At 37.3% G+C, this 27,468-nt stretch overlaps 1 protein-coding gene and 1 non-coding gene across 2 annotated transcripts in view; one reads left to right on the top strand and one right to left on the bottom strand.

Annotated features, from left to right (window-relative positions):
• The window catches only part of LOC139744316 (exosome complex exonuclease RRP44-like), a 218,268-nt gene that overhangs the window by 114,377 nt on the left and 76,423 nt on the right, over positions 1-27,468 (bottom strand). The window lies entirely within an intron of this gene.
• On the top strand, positions 17,031-17,103 carry Trnas-gga (transfer RNA serine (anticodon GGA)). The gene has a single exon. It is a non-coding gene; the product is annotated as a tRNA-Ser (tRNA).

The following is a 27,468-nucleotide window of genomic DNA, read 5'->3' as shown; positions in this document are numbered from 1 at the left end:
AAACATTGCAATTCGTTAATTTCATATAAGATGCCTCACTGGACAGAAGAAAGAGTAGCATTATTAATATCCCTTTGGAGAGAATTTGCTGTACTGCTCAGCTCCCTGGTTGTAGAATCATACATACGGTGATATAAGAGATTTCGAGCAGGGAAATCCACTTTCGAACCGCGAGCCAGGCAGAGTAATATTGCAAAGTGCGCATGCGTCAATTTTCGGACTAATTTCCCAAAGCAGGTTGATCGAGCTGATGAAGACGCACATTCGTTGTATCGGGCTATTTTCTAAGACCGCAAAATGTCCCGCTAGTTTGAACTTCGGGCTGATGAAGACACGCCTAGTGAAGACGCACGCAGATGGGAAAAAATGGTGACAGACCCCTCAATTTAGCCATTCTGATTATCCTTGAATATCTATATTTCTTGCTTTTTGATTAGCAATTTTCCAAATATTTCCCCAGAAAAAGTGCACCAGATTTGTTGAATTTCAGTCTAAAAGTGAAAAATATCCTTCGTGTGGACCCACACTCTCATCCAGCACATTTGCTCCCTCGCTTCAGTGTTTTCCATGAATATTGAACATACTCTTGCCCCCCCCCCCCCCCCCCCCCCCCGAAAAATATTCCTGTGTATGGCCTAGCTAGAATTATCAGGGACATTCGAATGCGCGCGCATGCGCCTTACCATATTTTCTTCGCATACTATCTTTCATTGCAAAAAGGTCCAAAAAAATTATGATTACGACCCCCCCAGAAAAAATCCTGGATACACCCCTGTATGATAGCCCTTTAACTCTACAACCTAGGCAATATCATGGTCACAATATTCGCAACAATCTCTGCCAACAATTTCTGTGTCTTTGTGCACATAAGATATGAGATACTACTTTCATTTCCTTAATATGCTGTGACTACATTCCTACATAATAAATATACCTGGTAAATTGAAAGTTCCAGGTTTGATAAATGCTGCCATAAATATAGCCCACACTGACTTTCACTCTCATATAGTGACTGGAGGCACATATTACTCAGTGTTAAGAGCCCTAACTCTCATATTCACACTTAGTAACAGAAGTGAAAGTAAGAAGAATTCTGATGATGCTGATATACAACAGAAGACTCCCTCACCCATCTCAATAAAAAATTGAACCATAAATCCATAGTCTCCTTTTTTTTTTTTTATTCATCAGATAAACCATATAAATGGATGACATTCTTTCCAGCATGAGGCAATACTTGATGAATACAATTTTTTTTTTTCCCTGCACAACCACTGATAAACATTTTCAAAAACCAAATCTAAGTGTTTTAAGCTTTGTACACTGAACTCTGAATAGATTGGATAATCTTAGTACCTCCTCTTGTTACATTCTCTTCAGTTATTTCAACACTTGGTAAAGTGTCTTCTCCAGGACAAGCAAGTAGCAAAACACAAAGATAACAATTGAATAAAGTACAAGCACTATTTTGATGAATTAATTACAACACTTTCATGTAATGTCTATAGATATGTATGCATGTATGTATGTATGTATGTATGCATGTATATATATATATATATATATATAATATATATATATATATGAAGAAAGCGCAAATTTTGAGCTAACAACCGTGCGTGTTGCTATGTATTTTGCGCGGCTGGTGAACGATCAGCTTGATTTGAAAATGTCTATGTCTTACTTTTTATGCATTTTTATGATACATTGTTACGTCATAATTGAATTAAAGGATTTTGCGCTCATGAAGATAGCGCAAATTTTGAGCTAACAAACCGTGCGTGTTGGTTGCTAGCTCAAACTCTAAGCTGACAACCAGGCGCGTTTCTTTGTTAATTATTATTTCTCTGTGCTGAGCTTCAAATACAAATATCACTGTTATCCTGAGGAAGATCCGTGCAAGGGTCGAAAAATTTGGTTTACAAATAAATGAAGTTGGAATCTAATGCATTATGTCAACTTGTTTGTCTTCATCGTCTTCATGCTCTTATTCCACCACGCGGATAATAATACCATTATATATATATATATATATATATATATATATATATAAAACCAATGATTGATAAGACTTATAAAATTTGTTAAGACTGACAAATTGGGTAATCTACCAATTTCAATTGCAATTAACATTTACAAATGGAGATAGAGATAAGATAATAATGTAATTTTATAAAGTGATGTCACAATGATGTCACTGGTAACTGATTACAATGAGATTCAAGATTTTCTATCTTTGAGATGTCCATGAAACATAAATGAAACAAATTTCACTAAATTTGCATTTGTAATTTTTGAGAAAAATGTTTACATAGGATTTGTACAGAAAGAAATAGAAAAGAAAAATTAATAACGAATTCATACAGCATTAGAAAGGTGATCCCTGATATCACATGGATTGCCTAATTACTCTTACAAAGACAAGCACAATCATTAAAACATAAAGTCATTAGCAAAGATGATGAAAGATCAAGGAATACATCCAAGAGAGAAATAGACGGACAGAGGAGTAAAGGATTACTGCCTTTCAAAGAATGATTATTGCATTTTTAATATTCTTCATCGAAAGCATTATTTTTTCTTTAAATTGTTTAGCAGATAACAAGAGTCAATGATTCGAAAAACCCACCAACTCAAAGATGTAATGGACAATAGGAGGAAATGAAATTAAATGTAATACAGGGGAAAACTCGGTTTAACGAACACTGCTATAACGAGATATCGGTTATTACGAGGAAAATTTTCCTGGTCCCAAATTTTCCTTCCACACAAGTCTATGTAAAAATGCTACTCTTATAGCGAGATCGGCTATAACGAAATAACTGCTATAACGAGATAAATTTTGTGATTTCCAAACAAAGAAAAACATAGCCACTCAAACCTGTTATAGCGAGGTAAAGCAAAATGTCTTCGGGTAAAGCTTTATTTCGCCTGTGCTATCATGTTCCGAGATTGTAAAGCTCCATGCGCCAAAAACTGTCTTGTACACACATATTTTCTTCAGTTCACTCTACAGCAGCACCACATGTTGTACACATGTATGTTGTGTGTGTTCCCATGCAGAAAATGCGGTGGGACGGCCGTATACATGACATCATCATGACGTTTAGCAAGTGTGAGGCAATCTGATGCTGTGATTGGCTTTCTACGTAGGGAATTCCCCATCTTCACACACACGCAGTCATAAGGCCAAAAAAAAAAAAAGGTTGTATTGGCGTAACATGAGATTTTCAAATAGGGTCGGTCGGGTGGATTTTTTTTTTTTTTTTTTTTGCTACCTGCATTTTACGTGTAAAACTCGTGCTCAGTGAACAGTTACAACTGCGCACCGTATGTGCTGTGTTCATCTATCCTACAAATCATTTATGAGGCCGATATTACTCAAATCATACCCCTTCACAGAATCTAAAGATGTTGAAATCCCTATCCTGAATGTTTTCACTTCATATTTCACTATTTTGACTTAGATAAGATAGATGCAAATTGACCCATATGTACGATCTTTTCATTGCACACGGCGATCTCTATTACAGTCCCACATACTGTAAAACGAGGAATTTTCGCGTGCATTTTAATTTTGCGAATTTCGCGAGCGCCAAAATTCGCGAAATTAAAATGCACGCGAAAGCTTTTGTCTACACTACATGCATTGAATGCCAGTAGTAATTCGTGAAAATTTCATGCCACGAAAAGGGCTGTCGGCTCCAATTCGCGAAAATTTCATGCCGCGAATATATCATGTTTTACAGTATACAGATTCGTGTAAGTTCTCCACACAAGAAACTTGTGGCAAAACTGTGCACAATACATTGCAGTCTGAATGCTAAGTATACACTGTATAAATCTTGATAGAGTACGCGTCCGTGTTGGAAACAGATGACGGACTGATCAAGCGAGGCTATGCAAGGCGCTAGCGAGATCTCTTCGGAGCTCCCTCGTACATCCGATATCCTCAGAGCCGTTTTCACTTCCGGGTTTTTTGCGATCGCGATCGCAGTCAACAAGATACTTGATATCGATAGCAAAAAAAAAAAAAAAAAAAAAACCATTGCCCTCTGGGGGTAATTGCCCAGATACGTCTTCATAATCAGACTACGTAAGAGGATGTTGATTCCATGGGACAAATTCATACCACATTATAAATTTTGATTTGCATAAAGCTATGATCTATTTAAGGTCAACACCCTTCCATGTGAACCTCATGCAAAAAAAAAAAAAAAAAAATGTGTGTGTAAGGGAGTGAGAATTTCTTAATCTCAGATTGGAAATGAGATGTCGATGCTACCGTGCAAACTCATAACAAATGAAAAAAAAAATGTTTTCTCATGAAAATAACTATAGATATGGAATTATGGAATTACATTTTGTAGGAGTCGCGGTCCCATTACATGCATGGCTTATTCAAGATTTCCTCAAGATATTTTTCAATATCTCACTTATAAACCGTCACGATGACAGATATCTGGAAATTGATATGGTCAAGCTGAAAAGCTCTTATAAACATATTTACTTCCTACAATATTAATTCACAGTAAATATCTTCTTCTGATTTTTCTTGTTGTTTGATTGTTCTATATGCAGACTCTAAAAATTGTTCAGGTGTAAGGGCTTTGATCTTCAGAGGAATATTTTATGCTTATCAAGATGACCTGTTGCCAACACACGCGTCAAAGCTTTTATATAACCTTCCACGAATAATTTGCCATTTCTTGTAATCTGAATTTCCCAACAAGTTCGTTCAAAGCAAGAGAATTTGCTGTTGTCTCACGGAACTAAATCATCATACAAGCATACATGTATATGGTGTCGATTTTGAAGTAAACAAATGGAATATGTGACATGCTGGTAAAAGGTGAAAGAATCTAGACATTTTACAACTTTCCACAATGACCAGCTTCCTTTCAGTGTTTGTTGTTGCAAGCTCAAATGTCCCATGGACAGGATGTTGTCGGAAACCTAATCATTTTTAGATAATGGTGCATGACGAATCAAGAAATCCTTTGATTTTTCACATTTTTGTCCTATGTGCGCACAAATTATGATTTCTCTGTTTTTTTCACAAATTAACTTCCTTATTCCATCTGTCATAATCTCTAAATATATCAAAAGACTGAGAGCTTAAAGTTCACCATCACATCAAGATCTTTCCACTGCCCCCAGCTGGCAATATCCATACAGCTAACTGTTCCTAAAATACCTAGTTATCATCAGGGGGACATTTCATGAAGCAATTTGTCAGATATTTCGTCTGACAAACTGTTAAAAGCTACTGAAATCCTTGCTTCTGATTGGCTGAAAGCAAATTTTGTCCGACAAGTTGTCGGACAAAATGCTTCATGAAATGCCCCCAAGGTGTGTCATTTGTGCAGTTTTAAGTTCCCTCTTCATCATGGTTTGTTCCAGTGCTCATCGAATTTAATTATTCTCTCTAATTAAACCAGCAGCAATTACAGTCTTTTGCCTAGCATGTAATGTCCAATGTCCTGGAAATGTCCACTATCTAGTGTTGCTAGTGCTTTTCTCATTCTTCATCGTGAACATCCTGAAGACATATAGACATATTGGTTGCTCATGCTGTGCTTCTTATTTGGTGCACTATAAGAACTTTTTTTTTCATCAGTCATGGGAGGGAAAAGAAGGAAATTGAAAGCAAGTATTAAATGTCTGTTAAGCAGGATTGTTTTTTTTTAAATACTAACACCGGCATAAATACGTAATTATCATCATCATCGCTTGTCAAATCATGTTGTCCACTGCCTAACTTGCAGAAACACAACCGTGATTATCATTCGATTCGAGATAAACACCTGACAAATCACAAAGTACTAACATTCCAGTGGAAAAATTCATCTTGAGCGCATGCTCAGTGCGAGTATGTGCGCCTCAAATAAGCACAGCTTAAATTCCCTGGTTCGTTGGCCCTATTTGCCAATGGTACAGAATCCTTAAAAAAAAATTTTTTAATAAATCCTGGATGCAGATAATCATCTAGATCACTACCAAACTTTAATCATCTGTTCCTTGTGCCATTGTCAACTTTTCCTGTCGATTTCAGACAAACAGACAAACAGACAGACAAATTGATGCCAGCAATAAAATAACCTCCTTGGAGGAGGTAATGAAGGGACTGCACAAGATCCTAATTTCTAGTAGGTGGGTCTGTACATATGGTAAGAGTCTCACTCTCATAATTTCATTTTTGATAAGAAAATATATGGGGCAGACACAAATGTCAAAGGAAATGCTGTACTCTCTGCCATGGAATATGATAAATGATACTTTCAACGTATGATAAATTAAAAGAGAATGCATTACATAAATTTGACTTCCTGAAACTAAACCTCAGATATGAAGAGGAAGCAGGAAGGTTGTATACAACATCATAAAAATAATTTGTTTCCCAACTGACTTTTGGGTTGACTATGGTCTCATAAATGGATGGTATAGTAATGGTTGAGGTGAGGATTCAGCTTTTAACTCTTTGTGAAATACTTAGAAACCATTCTTTATGAAATGGTAAAAAACATACAATTCTAAGAGGAGTTCAAAGTTTATTTGATGAAAATTGTTTTTGAAGTGGCTGAGATATTCATAAAAAATGTAAAACAAAGTGATCCTAACAAAGATTGGTCCCATCTTTTATTAGGATTGCTTTGTTTTGGATATCCCAGCGACTTCAAAACAAATTTTCATCAAATCAACTTTGAATTCCTCTTAAAATTATATGTTCTTCCATATTTCATAACAGGTTTCTCCTTAGCTCATAAAATCACCATCAAAAATCGTTGGAAACTTGAAGCTCGATCTCAACCAAAACTGTACCATCCCTACAACACTGCATGAATATTCAGGAATATGCCTTTCCATAATCATACAATAAAACAGACTGTCATGGATGTCATTAAAATTGGGCATAGTATATAAAACTTGGTCATTTTTCCATGTTTTCTCAAAACAGTGATATGTTATCATCATGCAAATAAATTAAATAAATATAGTGACACATGTATCATCACATCTAAAGTTTCCAATTACCTGTATACAAATCTTGTTAATCAAATAGATATTTTCATAGCTCAAAAAGAATTAAAGCAGTAACACACCTACTGTGCACAGTCCAATGGCTGAAAATGTCTCTTCCATATCACATGATCTATATATTCTTCTATAAGAACATAACCCTTCATAAATACTTTGATAATGTTCACCGATCTTGGCCACTGACCTTACGGACTGACACTCAATCTTCTTTGAACAAGGGAAATATTTCCAACTTTATTTCTTTTCCTGCACACCAACCAATCCATGCTGACACTGGACTTTCTGAGCAGAAGTTATTTGCTGAATTTCAATGACCTCTGACCCCTCATCCCTGTCATGTCATGCAGTTAAACAATGATTCATTTCTATCCTGCCTTCAAATTATTGTTACCATTAGAAATTCCTGGAGCTGAAGTTAACACTGGAAAATGATATTCATGGCTAAAGTACGATGAGAGTTGACCTTCACATTATTATCATTATGGATATGACTGTCCAGTTTTTCCATCCTTCTTTCCAAATGATATGATTTTTAAGCATTTCTGAAATCATCGTTTACCTTTGACCTTTCATCATTATAGTCATTATATGCATATAATTGACTATAAATATCTGTCATTCCTGCCAAGTAATATCATTACTGGACATGACCAATACATTTTAATTAGTAATCCTCAAAATTTCTTTCTGTATCAAGGTGTCGTCCAGTCATTTTAATGTGAGCTTCTTCAATCTATCAAATTTATGTTCAACCCTAAAGAGACAGTAAGCTGAGTGCTATTTGACAATAATTTAAGGTGTAACAAGCCAATTCATCTACTGTATGAGCACCTGTCTGAAACAAGTGTTGGATAAGGTACTGTAAAATGAGGAATGTTCGCGTGCATTTTAATTTTGCAAATTTTGCGAGAGCCAAGATTTGTAAAATTAAAATGCATGTGAAAGTTCTTGTCTACACTATATGCATTAAATGTTAGAGGCAACTCGCGAAAATTTCACGCTGCAAAAATGACCGTTGGCTCCAATTATCGAAAATTTTATGCCGCGAAAATATTGTCTTTTACAGTAGCTAGAGTGTCTTGAGATTTTACATCAAACCATCAACAGCAGGACATCTTACCAAGATCAGAGCAACTTAACTGGCTACAAAACAGAATTCAAAGTGGTCCCCAATCATTGTAGTGGACCAATCACTTTCCCTGTAACTGCTGAGTTACTCATTATTTGTTCAGTGCTTTTAGTTCAGTATAGATATCTGTGTCCCATCTTTTCAATGCATAGCAAAACTCTGCACAATGGATTTTAGCCACATCTGTGAGCAAAGTGCCTTCTTTCCCTTTTCCACTTCCATTTCACTGGTAGAACGATTGGTCCTCCGGAAGAAACTAGGCAAGCCCACAGCCAGGAAGTAGAGTCACTTCTGGTCCAGGTAGATAAGATATTATTACCCAATAGACTCTCACCTCTTTTCTCAATAGTGGCTTGGTCTCTTCCTTTGTGCAGTGGCTGCTCAGTGGGTGGCTTGAATAATTTTGAAGGATGCCGGAGACAGGAAATGACAATGGGATAATTCTATTGGATATTATGTAAAAAGAGCATGGAGATGATACTTGTATATCATATCAGGCATCCCTTCCCTTCAGTTCTTTTTTTTTTTTTTTGGAGTGTTTTTTGTTTTGTTTTGTTTTGTTCTTGCTTCTTTATTTTTTGCTGCTTGCCACACACAGAAAAAAAAAATTTCAGTTCAACAAACATCCGGTCTTTTTGGCAAGGATGTGCTTGCTTGTGTATATTGAGCAATAAAGAAAACAATTTCAGTCCAGGGTTCTTGCAACATTTTCCTACTACAATATGGCAGGAAACTCTGATTTGTGCCTGGAAATTGTGTCTGGTGGTATTTTAAAGGTAATATTTTGCACTGTTCACACTTTTATATTTGTCCAATGTTTGCATGAACTTGGCATTTGGCGACAAAACAAGCACAACTCAAATTCACATTCAATTCATTTTCCATGGAGAATTGAGAATTCTAACTTTTGAAATCTAGTTAATTTTGGTGGTATCATTGTAAATGTTCTTGTGGTGGTACTATGGCACTATGAATCAGATGTTAACCCCTGGAGTACCATGACCACCTGTCTGCATGAATGTACAGTATGTCCCCCCAAAAAAATTACAATCAGATTTTTGCATTGGTAATACCAAATATGATTAAACTGTCTAAATGCTACTTCAGAGTCTTAAAATATAACATCTTAGTTCTATTTTGCAGAAAACCTCATTCAATTTGCTTAAGCGGTCACAGAGAAATGTGGATTGTTGTAAGGCATGTCATGAGTCTGATTCTTCAGGGAATAATTTTCCTGGTATCGCATCGCAATTTGCTATGCATTTTTACACCACTGCTACACAAACTATCTCTTGTGTAGCAGTTTTCTTCCATAGAAGTGTACAGGATATCATTTGAAATACTGTCCATCAGCTGAAATTGCTAATCAAATTTGAGTTGAAAAATTATTCCCTGTTCTTCCAAGTTTAGCACTTTGACACTCTTGTGTGTGAATACAAAAGACAGAACTTGGAGGGAAGAGATTTCTGACATCCTCTACAAACTCCTCATTTCTCTTTGACCACTGAAGCAAATCGAATGGGGTTTTCTGTAAGATGTGGGCAATGACTTATAGACCCTGTTTACAGTGCGGGGCTGGGCCGAGCCGCGGCCGAGCCCAGCCTCAATTGCAGGGCCGAGCCCCGCAATTTTGTCCGTTTACAATGCCGGGCTTGGCCGCGCTTTTTATTCAAACCTTTCAATATTTTGTCGTAGTGGCGCTCTGCTTGTAAACAAACGCAATTTGGTTGCAATCTTTCTTCTTTTTTTTCTTTTTTTTTTGGGGGGGGGGGGACTTGTACGGTATGTGCAGCTAAGGGTGGGGTTTTCATGATGTGAAAATGTGTATTTTGGTCAAATTAAACATTATTATTTCAAATTATCCATGTATCATAAACATGATCAAAGTTACCTAATCATGTGAAATTTACTGCTTCCTTGAGTGGGTACAGGTCGACACTGCGTAAAACTTGTGGGCGCTAAAGTTTTTAGATGAGCTTACCAAAATGAACAGGCCGCCTACATTATGATTTTGATTGAGATATTTACATAAAAGAGATGGTGCATTTAATAACTGCAAAATAGGATATTTTTGTATGAGTAATTTTCCGCGCTCTGCCAAGTAACCTATTGTTTTTAGTGCAGAAAGATAACAAGAAAAAATCACAATATATATTGACCTCAAGATTTTTTTTTCAATGCAATGTGAATGGAAAGTTAAAATGTTTCAATTTCAAATGTTGCAATATGTTCCAATGAAAATAGGCCAATTACCGTAAACCAAACTTTATCACAGGACTATCCATTTTCTGCAACTTATGCTCAAGGCAATAAGATCAGTGTTGGTTTGGAGTCTTATTACCTCAAAGCCTCCAAAATTACATATTTTCTTCAAGAGATGCTAGAATACTGGTTAATGGCTTGAAAGATTACACATTTCAGATAATAAGAAGTACTTACACAGAGTAAGTCATTTTTACCAATATGGTGAAAGAACAAACAATCCAAAATGAATATTGTACTTCATGGTAACTTGAAACACACCAACTACATTTACATTTTTGCTGTCTAGATCTATGAAATTACTGTGCAGCTCTAACAGACAGAATCTCTGTTGTGAGAGGAAGGCTGAGTCTGGTGTAATGAATAATATGTATATAAAGTGCTGTGTTGTACCATTGACATAACAAAGTAATTGCCTGGATTTCAAGACTACTAATACGGGGCGGGTTCCTCTGAGTATTTTGCATGAACACAAGGCTGTGGGAGGAGTTATGGGAGGGGCTAGAACTTAATGCTAATATCTTGGCAGCCGAAGAGGAGCCAATCATATTTGCTTCCATAGAAAGGAAGAAATTCCTTAATCCTGAATTTCAGCACTGCTGGTTCCACTATCAACAAGATACAAACAGACACACATTTGACCACACTCTAGAACACATAAACTTCTGGTAATAGAAGGACATTGAAGTGATAAGAAAACAACAACAACAACAACCAAAAAACTTCTGAGTTGGTTAAACACTGGATACTGAGATTTTGTTCCACATTCGGACTAGTAGACAATGTTTATGTGCTCAAGTGTTCATGTGCCTAATTTTAGGCTCATGTACAGACTTTGAAGAAATATTAGTAGGTTGCCTGTACAGGTAGATATTTCTCACTGGAACCCAGTGTGTTTACTATCAGTACTAATTGTATGAGACATGAAGAAGAAATGTAGGCATATAGGAGTACATTGTCCAATAACTGGTAGTAACAACAGCAGAACATGCATATCATTCATTACATTTACATTTAGATTTTAGGCAGGGCCATTCACTCTAATATAGTGTACGTGGCTGAGACATATTTCTCATGGACTTAAAACAAGCCTAGAGACAACCCACAGCTATTGCCACAGTATCACCACGTCCATCATACCCTGTTAACCCCGATGGGTTTCAGCCATTCCCTTGTTAAATCAGTGTGGGTTTTTTTCATATTTTCTTGATAATCTGACCTCATTTGATCCCCTATAAAATGATGCTGTGTTTGATAAAGGAAGTGCTTTGGAAAATTAGCATTCACTTTATGGATGGGGAAATAAGAGGGACAAAGAGGATAGGCACAATGACCATAGTTGCACCCACAAGATGATTACATTTGTATATTTACACTTAATCTTGGGCAAATACAATTCAGTCACTTCATGTCCTGACAGGTCTTTTCTTCTTCTTTTTTTAATGTTGCATTACCATATACTTTGTTTTGCACATCGTAAGTCCATCTGCATAGACCCACAATATATGAAGTCTTTGCTAATGGAAGACCTATAATATGGGACCTGTATAATGTACAGCACTTTGGATGCCACAACAAGCAATTCTGGTGACTGATTGTTATTAAATCTAATGTGCACACTGGCCATCAGACAGTTGGAATCATGCATATGAAAATGAGAATGACCTTCCAATTGTATGTCTCCAGAGCGCATCCTTGTGAAAGACAAGTAGAATTTTTCAATACACTGTAAAGCAAGAAATGTTGGCAGCATGAAATTTTTGCGAATTGGAGCCAAAGGTCTTTTTTGTAACATATAATATTTTTGAAGTTGCTCCTAGCATCCAATGCATTTTCTCAGTGTAGACAAGAACTTTTGTGTGTACTTTAATTTCATGAATCTTGGCTCTTGCAAAATATGCAAAATCAAAATGCATGCAAACATTTCTAGTTTTACAATATGTTCTTCTTGTGTGTTTTCCCAAAACTCTGCAGCTCTCAAAGGCTGAATGATGTAGAATAGGGGACTTGATTTCCCATAACTGATCTGTCCTGCTACAGCCACAGGAGGTTGGTTTCAAAGAAGAAAAAGAAGAAGAGGAAGAAGAAAAAAATAAAGGTGAACCTGGATAAGGAAACATTCTTTCCCTTGTGTAGGAGTCGGGGCATAATAGGCTGATTACAGCACTTGACAGAGTGACTGTAAAATGACCCCAAGTAATGCATTCACTTCCTCTTCCCCATGTCATTAGGCAGCAGGGAACTAATCACACAAACAGAGAAGGAAGCAACTACTGGGTAGACATGCTTCACTTGATTGCACAAAGAACAGTATTGTGCAGTAGTTTTATTTAAAATGGACACACTTCATGACACAATGATAGAGGTCACAATCATTTCCAGATAGATGGTATCCTCTCACAACTCTCCAAATGACCTATACTTTAGTCATCACTGCAAAAATGGACAAGAAATAACAGGGTCCAGTGCAGTCATAAGAAATGAGAAAAGGGGTGGGACAGGAGTGGATGTGGAGAGGTAGGGAATTTTGGAAGGATAGGGTGAGGGAAGAGTTCTTTACTAGCTACATATCCTACACTTGTAAGAATTACTTTGATGGATGACAATAACATTCGGCTATGGATTTATAGGTGCAAGAGTAAACATCTCAAACACACAAACAAAATTAATAATTCACTCTATTTCACAATCAATTCTTCATTCTCCCAACAAAAACATGTGTCAGGAATAGATATGAAGTCGTGTATCAGTATTATTCAGTGATGTCGAAAAACATCACCTTTACAAGACTTTGATTGCAATGTACACATTAGTATCTGATGCGTGATAATTTGGGAGTTGATAGGTATTAGCCAATAGAATTTGGCAACAATATGTGATCCATGCCATCTTTAATTCTGGGAGAGGCCTCTGGTATGCAATGTGCTTCCCCTTCCCCCTCAGCCCCTCAGAATAAATGGCTGGTATACTTCCTGACTCACTCAATCGTTAATTCTATCCACATTGTCTGAATTTCTGGGATGGTTTTGAGTCTGGCTGGTGATTACCAGACTGCAGCATGAATTTAGCACATGGTAGTCTTACAGCAAACACGCTGTACCATGCTTTGTCAGCACTAGAGTATGAGTATTTTATAGCAAAATGATCATGCTGTGTGGAAATCAGGAAATGGGGGAGAGGGAATCATTCAGTTTGCTGTTAACATTCATACAATTGTATTTAGTGACATAACCTGTGTCTGCACAACAAGTTATTACAATGCACATTTTAAAGCAAGGTAAAATGGGGGGGGGGGGGGAGGATTAGAAACACAATTGGACAAACTCTCTTTTCTTTTAAGGTGCAACGTATGTCTATCAAAAAAAAATGCAATGAGTATTACTTTGAGTACAGAAAAAAACAATAATTTCTGATATGCAAATTTTCATTGAAGTATATACTGTAAAACACGGAATGTCAAGGAATTTTAATTTCGAGAGAGCCAAGATTCCCGAAATTAAAATGCACACGAAAGTTCTTGTCTACACTATATGCATTGAATGTTAGAGGCAACTTGCGAAAATTTCATGCCACAAAAAAGGCTGTCGGCTCCAATTCACAAAAATTTCATGCAGCGAAAATATCATGTTTTACAGTATGCAAAAAGCACAAACTAATATGGAACTTGTGCTATTTGCACTGCACACAGGAGATGAAGTGATACTGAAAGCCAAATTGCAAGGCTTTTTAATTTGCTCTCCAGAGGATTGAAGAGGCCATTTTCCACCAAGGACACTTCTCATCCTGATGTTATCATCACAAATCACAATGACAAGTGTTCCACTACTGTCTGTGTTAAACCATTCAAACCATTGTTTCATCCTTTACATAACACTGGGAGAAGTGATGTGTGCTGTCTAAAATGGTGATACCAATGCTGCTAGCATCAAAATAATCATTTGGAGACATGACATCATATTACACAAACACACCTTGAGAAGTGGAAACGAAAGTAATACACACATTATATATGAACTGTAGGCCTAAATATATCTTGTCATGGTCACATTTCTATTCAAATGTAAACATAATGCATTAAGCATGTGATTTATGTCATATACCAAAATGGTATAGCTACATGATAAATTTAAATGTCTGAATGCTGACTAACAAAACATATAACAAAATGATGGTCAGAGCATCGTTTTGCACTAGAACTCGATAACGAATCACCATTCAGTGTGCGTCTGAATGTATGGTGACCATAAAATGGTGGGGGGGATTTCATGAAGCGTTTTGTCAGATATTTCGTCTGACAAAATGTTAAAAGCTACTGAAATCCTTGCATCTGATTGGTTGAGAGCAAATTTGTCCGACAAGTTGTCTGACAAAAATGCTTCATGAAATGCCCCCCTGGGCGGGCTTAATATGAACACGCACATAAGGTGACCCTACCTCTCACTTCCGCTTCTGCTCCTTGACCTGCCAGCTGTTTACAATCTATGAATATGCTCTTGATGCACATGCATTGCTTTTAACATTGTGAATTTGCGATGCCAGTACACGTTTAGTAAGTACAAAGTATAAATAATTGTGACATTTGTGCAAACAGTACCGGTCAAATCAACAAAAATGTCCAACTCTTCATCAAGTTCAAAAGAGTGAGGCAATACTTGGAGCACTTTAGAAATAAACCCCTTGTTGGATGTGTGGGGTAGCGACTGCACCCAATGCATGTTCGCAGGAACCCATCGCAACAAAGAAGTCTACGTTAAATGTGCACTCCATGACCAGGTGAAGGCCAGGCAGGGGCTAGCGGCGACGTCATAACCAGAACAACATGTGCAGTGGGAAACTGCACATCTCTACCACATTTTCTAGAACGGTCGATATTATGCATCTGAAAGGACCGTCAGCTATACGATATCAATTTAGACGTCATTTCTTTATCAAGTTTTTGGTATAAACTGGTTTGTGCCTGAACAAGGGGCTAAAGGACAGGTCCAGCTAACTTTTGAGTTTGTCGATTTATTGTGTCAAAACAAAAGCTACAGTGCTCCTGGATAGAGCTTTGAAAAACCGTAAGATGTCATGTGGTTCTAATCAATGACTAATCTTTAAGATTGCTAACTATTGAGTGTATCGACAATCTACACGGGGCTAAACTAACAGCTAATCATTGATACTGGGCTATTAAGATTTTTGATCAATTCATTCAACTTGATTTTTTTTTAAAGTAAATTTGAACATTGTGTAAAATTACAATATAATTATCATTTTGTGCAAACATTCTTGGTTCAAATGAGTACCATTTTGAGGGTTTTTTTTTAATGCATGATTACAAGTAACACATAATAGCCACATAGGAGTGCATTGAATGGTTAGATGGTTGAAAAAAAAAATGATGGCAAAAAGTAAACTGCCATTTGCTATAAAATTTAAGAAGCAGCAGTCTGGAAGCAAGATTACTAGCAAGGGAGACATGCCATGGGTGCTTGAATGAGCAGTGGCACACCTTTCTTCTGAGAAAAGCTATCAGTCACTGGTGAGTAAACACCCACAACTCATCATCCAGCCTCAAGATTTTCAAACATCTTCTTCTGCAAAACATAAACTTTGCATTTTACAATGCTTGAATAAGAAATGGAGACAGAAAAGAATGAAGGGGTGCTTCAGAGAAAGAAAAGAGCTCGATGAGTAAATAAAAAAAGAATTATTCATAGACATACAAACAAACAGACAGACATACACAGCATACAAATACAAACAGAGACTCTTTCTAGTATCATCTACACAGCACACAGACCAACATAATTTATAGACACAAACTTTTGCACAGATGCACCACGCAGATACAGATGCCAAACAGACACATTAACACATAAACAGACATGCATACTGATACACAAAGAATGAAATGGTGATTTACTAAATGTTTTAGCAGCCACACCCTGCCTAAGACATCATGCATATTTGAAAGAACCTCCTGAACGGACAGCAGTACATCACAGAGTTTTCCTTTCTGAGGACATCAGAGGTGATCATCACACTCTTGGTCAATGGAAGCTGATATTCTGATCACCAGTACACATCATACAGTATGCACTTCAATTATATGTACACAGCTTTGGAATATTAGTTTCAGCAGAAAGTCCCAAGAATCAAACAGAAATAACACCCCACAAACCCCATAGGTGAAGAAATACAAACCATCACTTTAACAGGACTGTTCATCTTTGAATACTGTTCAGCGACCAAGTCATTACACACCCCCTTATTTGCAACAGACAAGATATTACTGTCTTGGAAAGAGTTTGGTTCACTGCAGCTTGAAATTATTGTGCAAGTTGAACACACATCACATTTGATGTACATCAGCTTCACTCATAGGAAATGGACAAGATGCCTTGAGTGTTGAATCAAATTTATCGGTACCATTATCCATTCAAATTCAGGAAATTCTTCCGTTGAGATGTTTTCATTGCAACTGATTGACATATTGCCCTACATCAACGTAAATAAGCACTGAATTGATCAGTGTTTTAGTAGTAGCCATGATAAAAAACAAACAAACAAACAAACAAAAAAACAAAAAAACCAACACTTGCTGTCAGGCGGTAGCTCAGTGGTCTAGTGGAGATGACACCTGTCTGGAGATCAGGAGGTCGTAGGTTCAAATCCTGCTTGAGTATGTACGCCCATGATTTTTTATCATGGCTACTACTAAAACACTGATAAATTCTGTGCTTATTTACGTCAATGTAGGGCAATATGTCGATCAGTTGCAACCATTATCCATTCTTATCATTTATAGGTAGCAGATCCACAACCCATCATCTTATGATTTCAGTATGACATCAAAAGATAAGATTTGCTACACGCCAGAGAAGTTTGCAAACTGCCATAATCTACCTTCATATAACATTTGAAAACAAAACAAAACATGGAAATCATGGGAAATACACAAACAGTGCACTCTCTCCCTCTCGCTCGCTGGTGTCTCACCTCTTCCTTAATTGATTTTTTCTACATGCCTGGCCTCACACAGCTGGCTCCCATATCAAATTGATGCAAGCATCGTCTGGGCTATTAATATATTCGCTATCATTCCTGCAGTCTCTGACAACCTCCCAATCTCCTTGTGATCATGGGGAGAGAGTGGCTGCATCAAATTTTAAGGAGAAAGGCAGTAACAATCTGGATGTCATCACGAGGAAAAAATTTTCCTTGGGAGGCAGGTTCATGGCTAACCCCCCCCCCCCCCCCCCCCAAGAAATTGAAGGATGCTACCATGTACGTACCTACGGTGCATTTGAGTGCTCTAAAGTGAACCAAAGTGAACTGAATCAACGCATATCATACTGAACTGTGCCAGATTTGGAGCGTTCGAGCGCACTCAAGAAAGCGCACCTCTTGACTTATTTTCAGAGGGGGTCATGCAATTTGTAGCAAAAGGGTCACTTACCTGGTGTGCTTGAACTACTGTAAAACATGATATATTCGCGGCATGAATTTTTCGCGAATTGGAGCCGATGGCCTTTTTTGCGGCATGAAATTTTCGCGAACTGCCACTGGCATTCAATGAATATAGTGTACAAAAGAACTTTCGCGTGCATTTTAATTTCGCGAATCTTCACGCTCGCTAAATTCGCGAAATTAAAATGCACGCGAACATTTCTCGCTTTACAGTACTTACAGCTGTCCCAAACAAATGTTTACGCACATTCTTCATACGAGAACTTTTGGTACGCTTTTGTTAACCTTTTGGAGCACATTGGAAAGTGTTCCACTTTTGGCTCAGTAAGGTACGGTATGATATACTTCAGGAGCGTTCAAGCGCTCCTCTGGCATGGGAATGGAATGGTACAGTTTGCTTTAGGAGAGCGCTCGAACACACCCCTAAGCTGCGTTTATTTACTTTTCCATGTTTAAAACGCATTTTAATACCCACTATCTTCTTGAGTTTTGTATTTTTCAACTCCATCATGAGTGGATTGGGAGACCTAGTCACTGCGCAGTTCCATTGCGCTGTTTGAACTGAGGAGCAGAGATATGTAGTTGGTAGTGGTTAGTGTGGGCAGGTCCAAGATATAAACGCATTTCAAAGTGGTGTTGTGTTTATCAACTCTACAGAAATGCGTTTCTGGCTCAAACGTGTTAGCAGGCACACTTGTGTTTCAAAAAACTGTTTTTAACCCCACAATCAAAAACAGCTTTGTGTTTATCGACAGCCAAAAACTCCCAGAAAGTTGCTTGTGGAAGTGAGTTCCCCTCGACACTGTGTGTATTGCAGTACTAATACACCACACATTCATTTGGAATGTAGTATACATCTCTTAATTCTGTCATCAAAACAAGCAAGGGCAAAAAAATGACCAGTAGAGAATTCTATTGCACCATATTTTTTCTCTTTATTTCCTTAAGTTTCAAAACAAAATTCAAATGATTGTAAACTGATCTTTAAACCTAGACTCATAATAAATGAAATCAAAGTACAGTCAAACCTGTCTACAGCGGCCACCCAAGGGAAACGAAAAAAGTGGCCGTTATGGACAGGTTATCCAACTTTGTGTGCACTACCTACAAATGTACATGTATCATCGTTGTATACATCTATGAGTACCGGGTACATGTTCATGTATATGTGTGTACGTATGCACACGTGTGTTTCATGCATTGAACAATGCCGGTGTTCTTGAAGTAATTATTGTTGCACAGTAGTATGTGTACAGTCGTGAAGAAAGCTTGATTCTAAATGAGCGATGAATGCAGTGATGGCGATCACTGAAAGTAGCCCATGAATGACTGGCACGGCTACTAAAAGCAGAAAACGAGCTGAATTATCATCTCTTTGGCCGCTATAGACAGGTTAAAAGCTACTGCGGGAAACAAAATTTGTGGCCGCTGGCCGCGTTAGACAGGTGGCCGCTATACACAGGGTCTTTAACTCTTACTGTGCCAGACCCAAAACCCCTAATGTGCCAGACGTTTTTACCTAATGCCAGAAAGTTTGTGAACTGGATTGACAATGTAATTTAAAACTGCCATATCTTTGAAACTATTGTCTGTTTTGAATTGGGTTCTTCACAACAAATATCAAGAAATGATTGTTCTTTCGTGTCATGTAGTCAGTTTGCTGTAATATCTATCTGAACCTGAAATATTGAAGAAATAATCGATATCATAAAAAAATTATTACAATTTTTTGTGTAGTATGGAAAGAAAGAGTCAGTCATGATTTTTCTTCAATAGAACGCTCCCTTAACTCTGTGAGAAAGTTTTAGAGCTACATTTCCTCTTTCAAATGATAACAAATTTGTCTTCTAGAGTTGTACAATTCCAAAGATATTGGCAGTTCAATTTGTCTTTTCAATTTCATTTTCTGCCTCGGTAATTCATTCCCAAATCTGTGTCCTTTAGTCCCAGATCCTGTATTTGAAACTCAAGTAAATCCCGGGTCGAGTCCTGGAAGAGTGTCTTTTGTCCACTTGAGAAGGAAGCACCCACTAATCCTTCTTTTGTCTCTACTACGGCTGGGCGTACTCTATTGAAATCGGCAGGCCTTTGTACGCGAGGAGTTTGTGCTCGTGCAATTCCTTGGTTTACAGGTCTACTTTCCGTCCACTGTACATGGACATACACATGAAGAAAAGCGTGTTCTTCTTTTGTATATGCTAGCGTGGGGACGATTAGTGAAGTTAACTGTCCAAGACAAAAGGATGAAAGACTTGACCGACGAACGAAAGCTTTACCCTCTTTTAGGGACAAAATGAAAGCCGCTCCCGCAGGAGAGCGCCCAAGCTGAACAATGCGAGTGGAAACGCATAGACAACACAGGCAGATTCATTAGCATACACACGCGCGGTTTATCAATGAGATATTTGATCTATACACATCTCACAGAGGGTGCGCTCTCTGCGTATTTTTCCAAAAAAATACATCTAGCTGAAAAATCACGCATTTACTCAAAATTTTCCAATGTAAGCATACTCATATTTTTAGTGGAAACGATGGATATGCTAATCAACTACCAGTACATGTAAGTTGCAGTTTCTTGTTATAACGCATTTTGGTACCACAAGAATTTAAATGACCAATGTTTTTCGCGCTCTTCTTAGTCGCCGATCGGCGACCATGGCACGTCAGGACTAAGGTTGCCGTTCGGCGACCATGGCACGTTAAGAGTTAACAGGGCTTTTCTCTCGGGGGGATTTTTCAGTGGTCGCTATAGACAGATGGCCACTATATACAGGTGGCCGCTAAGACAGGTTTGACTGTAATATTCTTTCCAACATGCTGTTGAAAAAATACATACTGCATGAGCCCTGTAATTTGTTCTGTTGCCAAATGAAATCAAACTGAATTGAATTGTAGTATACACAATACATTGGGGATAGATGTTTCTTCACAAATGTGATTTATGGTACCATAGGGACAACTCCTTCAGGATGAAAACAAAACCCCTCAATGAATAGATGTACTCTTAGTGTAAGCTAATGTAATTTCAAAATGATTTATGTGGTGGTCAATACATTCCTCTGATACACTCAAAAACCTTAACAACTGCCTGAACTATTATGTGGTTTACTGAGCAATCTCTTAAACTGTCCTTGATGGTGTCTTGGCGTCACAGAATAAACATTTATTCAGAGCAGATAACTGGTTGCTCTGCTTTCATGCCTCTTGAGATAACACAAACTTGTTTTTTAGTTTCTAGAGTTTAAGAAGACATGACATTTTTGAACAAAAGAGAATAAAACTAGAAATGCTGCTATTGTGAATGCAATGCATGGATCTCCCAATAGGTCTGGAGTACTGTAAAAGTGGATATTTTTGCGTGAGTAATTTTTTGTGCTCCGCCGGGTAAGATGATGAGTTTCACATGTTTTTAATTCTGCAGAATCAAGACCCAAACTACTGGAACATATTGCAAGCAAAAATATTTGTGTGTTTTTTTTTTTGCGCTACTTCCTAGTTCCGCAAAAATGCATGAAAATTTCCAATTTTACAGTATGTCTTAACAATGTGAGACAAAAGTTTCACATAACTGGTGAAAAAATTGAAATGACATGTTTATAACAAATGTGTTGAGAGTTCACTTTCCTTGAAAAAGGTTCTATTTGGATGGATGGCTTATTTGTTTAAGAGAATATGTACACATATTTGGGAATTTTAGAATTTTCACTTGACCTTTGACCCTGTTGCCCACAATTCTTCAAATAATCACTACCTGGTAACATCCATTTTCATGACAATGCTTTGAGCTATTTTCAAGATATAGGAAAAATTTCTGACATCCTAAAATTTTCACTTGACCCTTGAAAAGATGATAGGCACAACTACGTCCACTCATGCATAGCCTACACATGTATGCCAAGTTTCATCAGGATACCTCGAACAGTTTTTAGGTTACATTGTCCACAAAACTGATTACAGACGGAAAGACGGACGGAAGGATGGACACTACAACAGACAGAAGGATGGACAGAAGTACAGACAGACAGATGGAAGGATGGACAACCTGAAAAACATAACGTCTCCAGCAGCACTTCGTGGCAGAGGCATTAAAAAGCATAAGGTCAATCTTCCTAGAAAAAAAAAAAAAAACCTTTATAGAACTGAATTGTGATTCCCTCTGCTCATTGTAAGGTGGGAGTCCTTGTAACAAAATATGTGTTGAAATCTTTTATGCATCTAGAATTTGTAAAGTGGGATTTTACACATAGGTATGCACAAGTTTCATATCAAGTCATATCTGAAGGACAGTGTGATTTTGCCGATTATTCTAGAAATGACAAGGTTACAATCATTGACTAGCCTGCTATGACTGTCCATGAGTACGTTTGAAAATATTTCAACGAATAAAATGCAGCGATTGGCATTCATCGCGTAACGACTCAGCATGATGCATATAAATGTGCAATTTATTATCATTTCGAGGATGGCAATTACTATACACCTCCCTTACAATCACTTACACCAGTGATTTGTGACTGAAGAACACAGGCCTAGTCTGTTACAGTTTCCAAGAGCTCTTCTTTGGAGTGGGAGAAAAGAATATGGGGGTGATAAAAGGTCAGGAAGAGAGAAGAAATGTTCTTCAGTAGGTCTGTGGGTTGATGGAAAATACACATTTCCTGATTGGCACACCAGGCCTACTAGCAGATGTCTGTTCCATTCACAGACTGCATTACACTGAGCCCCAAAGTAAACGGTACCAGCATCAAAATGTTTTCGATACTTGGCAGACATTGTAAGACTGCACAGACTTCCAGTTCATCAATTCCAATTATTTTTTATCATATAGATTCATAATTCATGTTAGCACTATTCAAGTTTAGTCCCCTACAGGAAAGGACAGTGCTGACTACCGCTTGCTTTTCATTATAAGACATATGACATAAATTGAGATATTTGAAAAAAACTGTTCCACAATGCTTCCACTTTGAAAAACCTGAGCTGCATGGTCCTACAAGCTACCAGAATCTGTGACATTGTGAAAATATGAAGATACAAACGATAGGGTTTGAAGTTTACGCTAAATGCTTCACAAAAGTAAAAATCTGTGACTGGCTTTTCCATAATTGTTATTTCCATGTGGACAGGAGTGTTAGAATAAACCATTCCAAAATAATTTATTAGCATAGTGATATTTGAGGTTGACAGCAAAATTCTCAAACTTTTTAAAGCTGGGTGTGGGCATTTTCATGCATTTGAACATCATACAAGCTCAACAAATTCTGAACTTAAACAGTGTCTCATTTGGTATTCTTCTTCAATCTAATTCAATCTTCCTGTAACTGTATCTTGCCCAACTTAGTCAATCTTTGCAAGACTGACAATCTTCACATGCTAACTTATATCATAGGTATCACTAACTTGTAATGTTTGTTATTCATTTGTATCAAAATAATATCCATTTTGCAAAACTTATTGTCAAACTTGATATAAAAGTATACATACATTTGCCACAACATACACTGATTTGTAGCATGGCGTCCACTGATTGTACATGCGTACATGTGTAGTCAAACCAGGAAATGCAACAATACTGAAACTAAAGGGCGGGTCTGCATTTCTTGTAATAACAAGCTGGCAAAGGATAAGAACCTCGGCAGAAACCACATGAAGTTGACAGTGGTCTGGTCAAGGCAGAAAGCACATTGAACAGAGGCTCTCAAATAATTAAAGGTGAACTATCCTTCTTTTAATAAACACACACATACACAATCTACAGAATATCTCCCACATTTTGCTCTCACGTACTCGACTGGTATGGTCCTTGCAAAATACCTATTGTACAAAATGGCTTCAAGGTAGAACATGCAGAGACTGCTTAAGAAATGTGTGAAATAATACTGTGATAACATGGTTTCAGTTGGCCAACAATGAAAATGTGTAAAATTAGGTAAAAGGGTAGGCCGACAGTATTGCAATCTGAGAACGTATCTGATTGTGAATGCTACGTAATTTTTGATAATCGATTATCACTAATCAACAAATCGGGCCATAGCAGTATCCACTGATCTTTAGTGCAAGAGTGAATCGCATGCAGCTTGTTGGGAAATGCAAGAACTTTCTACACCCCACTGCTGAATGGGGAGGGCTCTTTGATAATAAAAGTCAGTACACAAACTTTTATTATTTTACACTTTTGCTCTCAAAATATTCCAAAACAACTTATTATTCTGGCAAACCATGACAGCCTGATGAGTTTTTTGGTAGACCCTTCCAAGGTATTGCAAGCAAATTCCAAATGGTGGAAGATGAATTTTGAGCCCTCCTGAGAACCATGTTTTTGCCACATATCCCTATGTGTGTACATAGCTCTGAGAGTGTGTTTATAGTACATGTAGGTCCCTGCAAGCTTTGACTATAACAAATGGCAGTCTTTAACAGTACATAAATTTATTATGTCATTAACAAAATGCCTTTATACCTCTTGCTCCCTTTTCATTCTCTTTCTTATTCTGTATCTTTTTCTGTCTTTACATAACTTTAACAGTAATTTAATCTGTTTCAGCATGCCATGTACCCGTGTAATGCTGGTACACATTCGTTGTATGCAACCTGAACTGGGGGTGAGTTGGAATTGCATTTCCCAAAGCAAAAATGTCCCTCCAAGGATGTAGCACTGGTTAAATCTGACATTGCTTCTATACACATCTCCCGAAGCATGACTTGTAACTAGCAGTCATAATACTGTTGACACAATGTGAACATCACAGATATTTTCACTGTCAGGTAATTTTTGTTGTTGTTTTTGTATTAACATCATATATGGAACAAGATATCACAATGCCCTTGACATCAGTATCACATGCTTGGATGATCATGATACGCTTGGTACTGTAAATCCAAGAACTGTGCCATGAGCATAAAAAGATAAGATCATGTGATGTACTCTTCTAGAAAACTTAAAATTGGACAAGAAATAACCAATAAAATATTTCAAATGTCTTGTGTCAGTGCAGGTGATTTTTTTTTCCCTTACATTTGCATGCAGTTAAAGAGGGCGTCTTAAATGCAAAATGGCTCAATGATCACAGCACCTTAAGCAAGCCTTTCATATTTCTACCACATCCGCTAAAAATGACATTTTATGCAAAGGGACCATGTGAATTTCCCCCACCCCAACATTTTCTGTTTTATCTCAAATACTTGTATCAAATTCAATTTGTCTTGAACAGTTTGTATGAATGAGAATTCTAGATCTTGAAGGCACATTATGACCAATGGAGAATGTTTTAACAAATGAACTGAAGTTGTCATCACTGTAAGTTGTGATCACCTATTAATGTACATGAAAAGAGGTAAATGATTCAGATTTCATAGCAGCCAGCTACTGTGGACATAAGCTGTATAGATGTATTATTATACGTACACACAAGAACGCATGTTTGTGCATTCATAATAAATCTGTAAACTCATTAAATTGATTTATTTACATTTCATCAATATTTGGATTATTCAGTCATCACCAATCCATCATACCATGGTACCAAAGCCACTGTCAAAGTCGGTAAAGGCTGAAAGCTTGGCAGATTAATAAGTTTGGTAAAAGCTGTGTCATGGGTATGCATGCTCAGGTATGGATACTTGGGTATGTATGCCAATAATTTTTATCATAGCTATTACTCTAAATCCCTAAATAATCAGTGTTTGTGTAATTTACATTCATGAAGGGCAATTAGTCAATCAGTTGCAATAAAAACAACTAGATGGAAGAATCATTACTTTGAAAAAAAATATGCAGCACCTGCTTGTATAAGGGATAAGAACCATCACAAGCAATTGGGAATAAGTTCTGTAGTTTTGTGCCACGCTTCTCAATCTTTTTCAACCCAAGGCCCACTTTGGCTCCTACAAATTTTTTAGGCCCATGTAGTTAGATGAAATTTAATTTTTGTTCTATTTCATTTTGTGTGGACATCCCAGTCCATTTAAAATATAACTTTATTCACAGTGGAAATACCACAGCTACAAGAATAGTGAATGTAGTATCCAAAGAACCGATTTATGGTACTCATGTTATCATCACAAAATAACTGGCACAGACAATAAAAACTTTTTTATCAGCTTTCTGTGAACTCAGCAGCCCACTGTTTATGTGTGATAAAGTAAATGTGGGCGGCTTGAGGATTTAAAAATCAGGCCTTGAACCAAGACTAGCAGGTGCTAAGAACTGAAGCTTGGATGAGTCATCAGCTGTGAAATTGCTTGAAATTCTCTGTCATCATCTGGGACAAGCCACTGTCTTCATCTTATGACACTGGTCTTAACTTAGCGGAAACAATCCATCTTCATCATGACCAGATGTGACTCTGTAGTAAGTAACTTTACAATGGGGTACAAGTTTAATTCCAGGCAATAAATGCTAGAAAAGGAGCTAGCCCCAACTTCCAAAACATATGGGAAAGGGTCTCTCTGTAAATAGGCTCCAAGTATGCAGTGACATAAAAAAAAAAATACAATTATGATCATTCATATACTAGCATGAATTTACAAAGTACCGATTACACTCAGTAAAATCATTGTGGGTGAAACTGTCTGCTTGCATACTGCATGAAGAAAATACAGTGTACAAGGGACTGAGAGGGCATGCATTTATTTAGAAGCAAGTTTGAACAACTATCCCTTTGGCAGATCTTGAAAGAGCAATAAATAAAATAGTTAAAGATGTGGGGGAACTTCATTCCAAATATTGTCAGTTTAATGGGGAAAGTTCATACATGTATAATATGCAAAAGTGATGGACAATGATTATCGCACATTTTGACAAGAAAAGACAGTTCTAACAGCCATTTAGTCACAGATGGGTCTGATTGACTAGATTTCTTCTCTCAGCTGCATTGAGACTATAACTTAGAAATTTGAAGGAAAAATGCTTGCATATATACAGGCACACCCCCCCCCCCTAAAAAAAAAAAAAAAAACAAAAAAAACACAATTTACAATTTCCATTTGGTGCCATTTTACACCAACTTACTCTTGTTCCATATCAATGGAACCCCATTTTGACAATAAACCCATGCCAACTCTTCTGATGCTGTGCCTGAGGTAAAACAAATTAATACACAAGGTTGAAGACTGCATCAAACATGCATACAACAGTAGAGTCGCTAATTCCATCAACAACACAAATGAATGCTAGTGGCAATTAATGCAAGCCCTGGAATGGCCAGACATACACTACGAATGCTAAAAGCAAAAGGTCACTATTTCCGTCCACTCCATGCAATAACAGCAAAGCGCTAACAAGCCAGTCTCCATGTTACAGACATGGGTGCTTATGCAGATTTGAATCTACCATACAGTAGTTACCATGGCAACTGGCAATTAGCCATGTGCATACGAGTGATTTTGATAGTTGCCATCACTGTATTAAAGTGTAGTCATTCTCACATATCTCAATGGGGCACTGTTAATCTACTTGTCAAATTTTCCTATTGTAAAAAAAAAAAAAAAACTGTTAGCACAAACCCTGCTTTTGGAACTTTGCATTGCTGCTGTCATTAAAGCACATCAAAAGAATACTCATGCATCCCACAGTTTGA

This window comes from Diadema antillarum, unplaced genomic scaffold (assembly GCF_040938485.1).
Source record: "Diadema antillarum isolate AM-2024a unplaced genomic scaffold, OU_Dant_1.0 seq00001158_RagTag, whole genome shotgun sequence".
Lineage (NCBI taxonomy): Eukaryota > Metazoa > Echinodermata > Echinoidea > Diadematoida > Diadematidae > Diadema > Diadema antillarum.
Note: the sequence above shows the minus strand (reverse complement) of the source record. Positions and strands in the feature narration are given on the sequence as shown.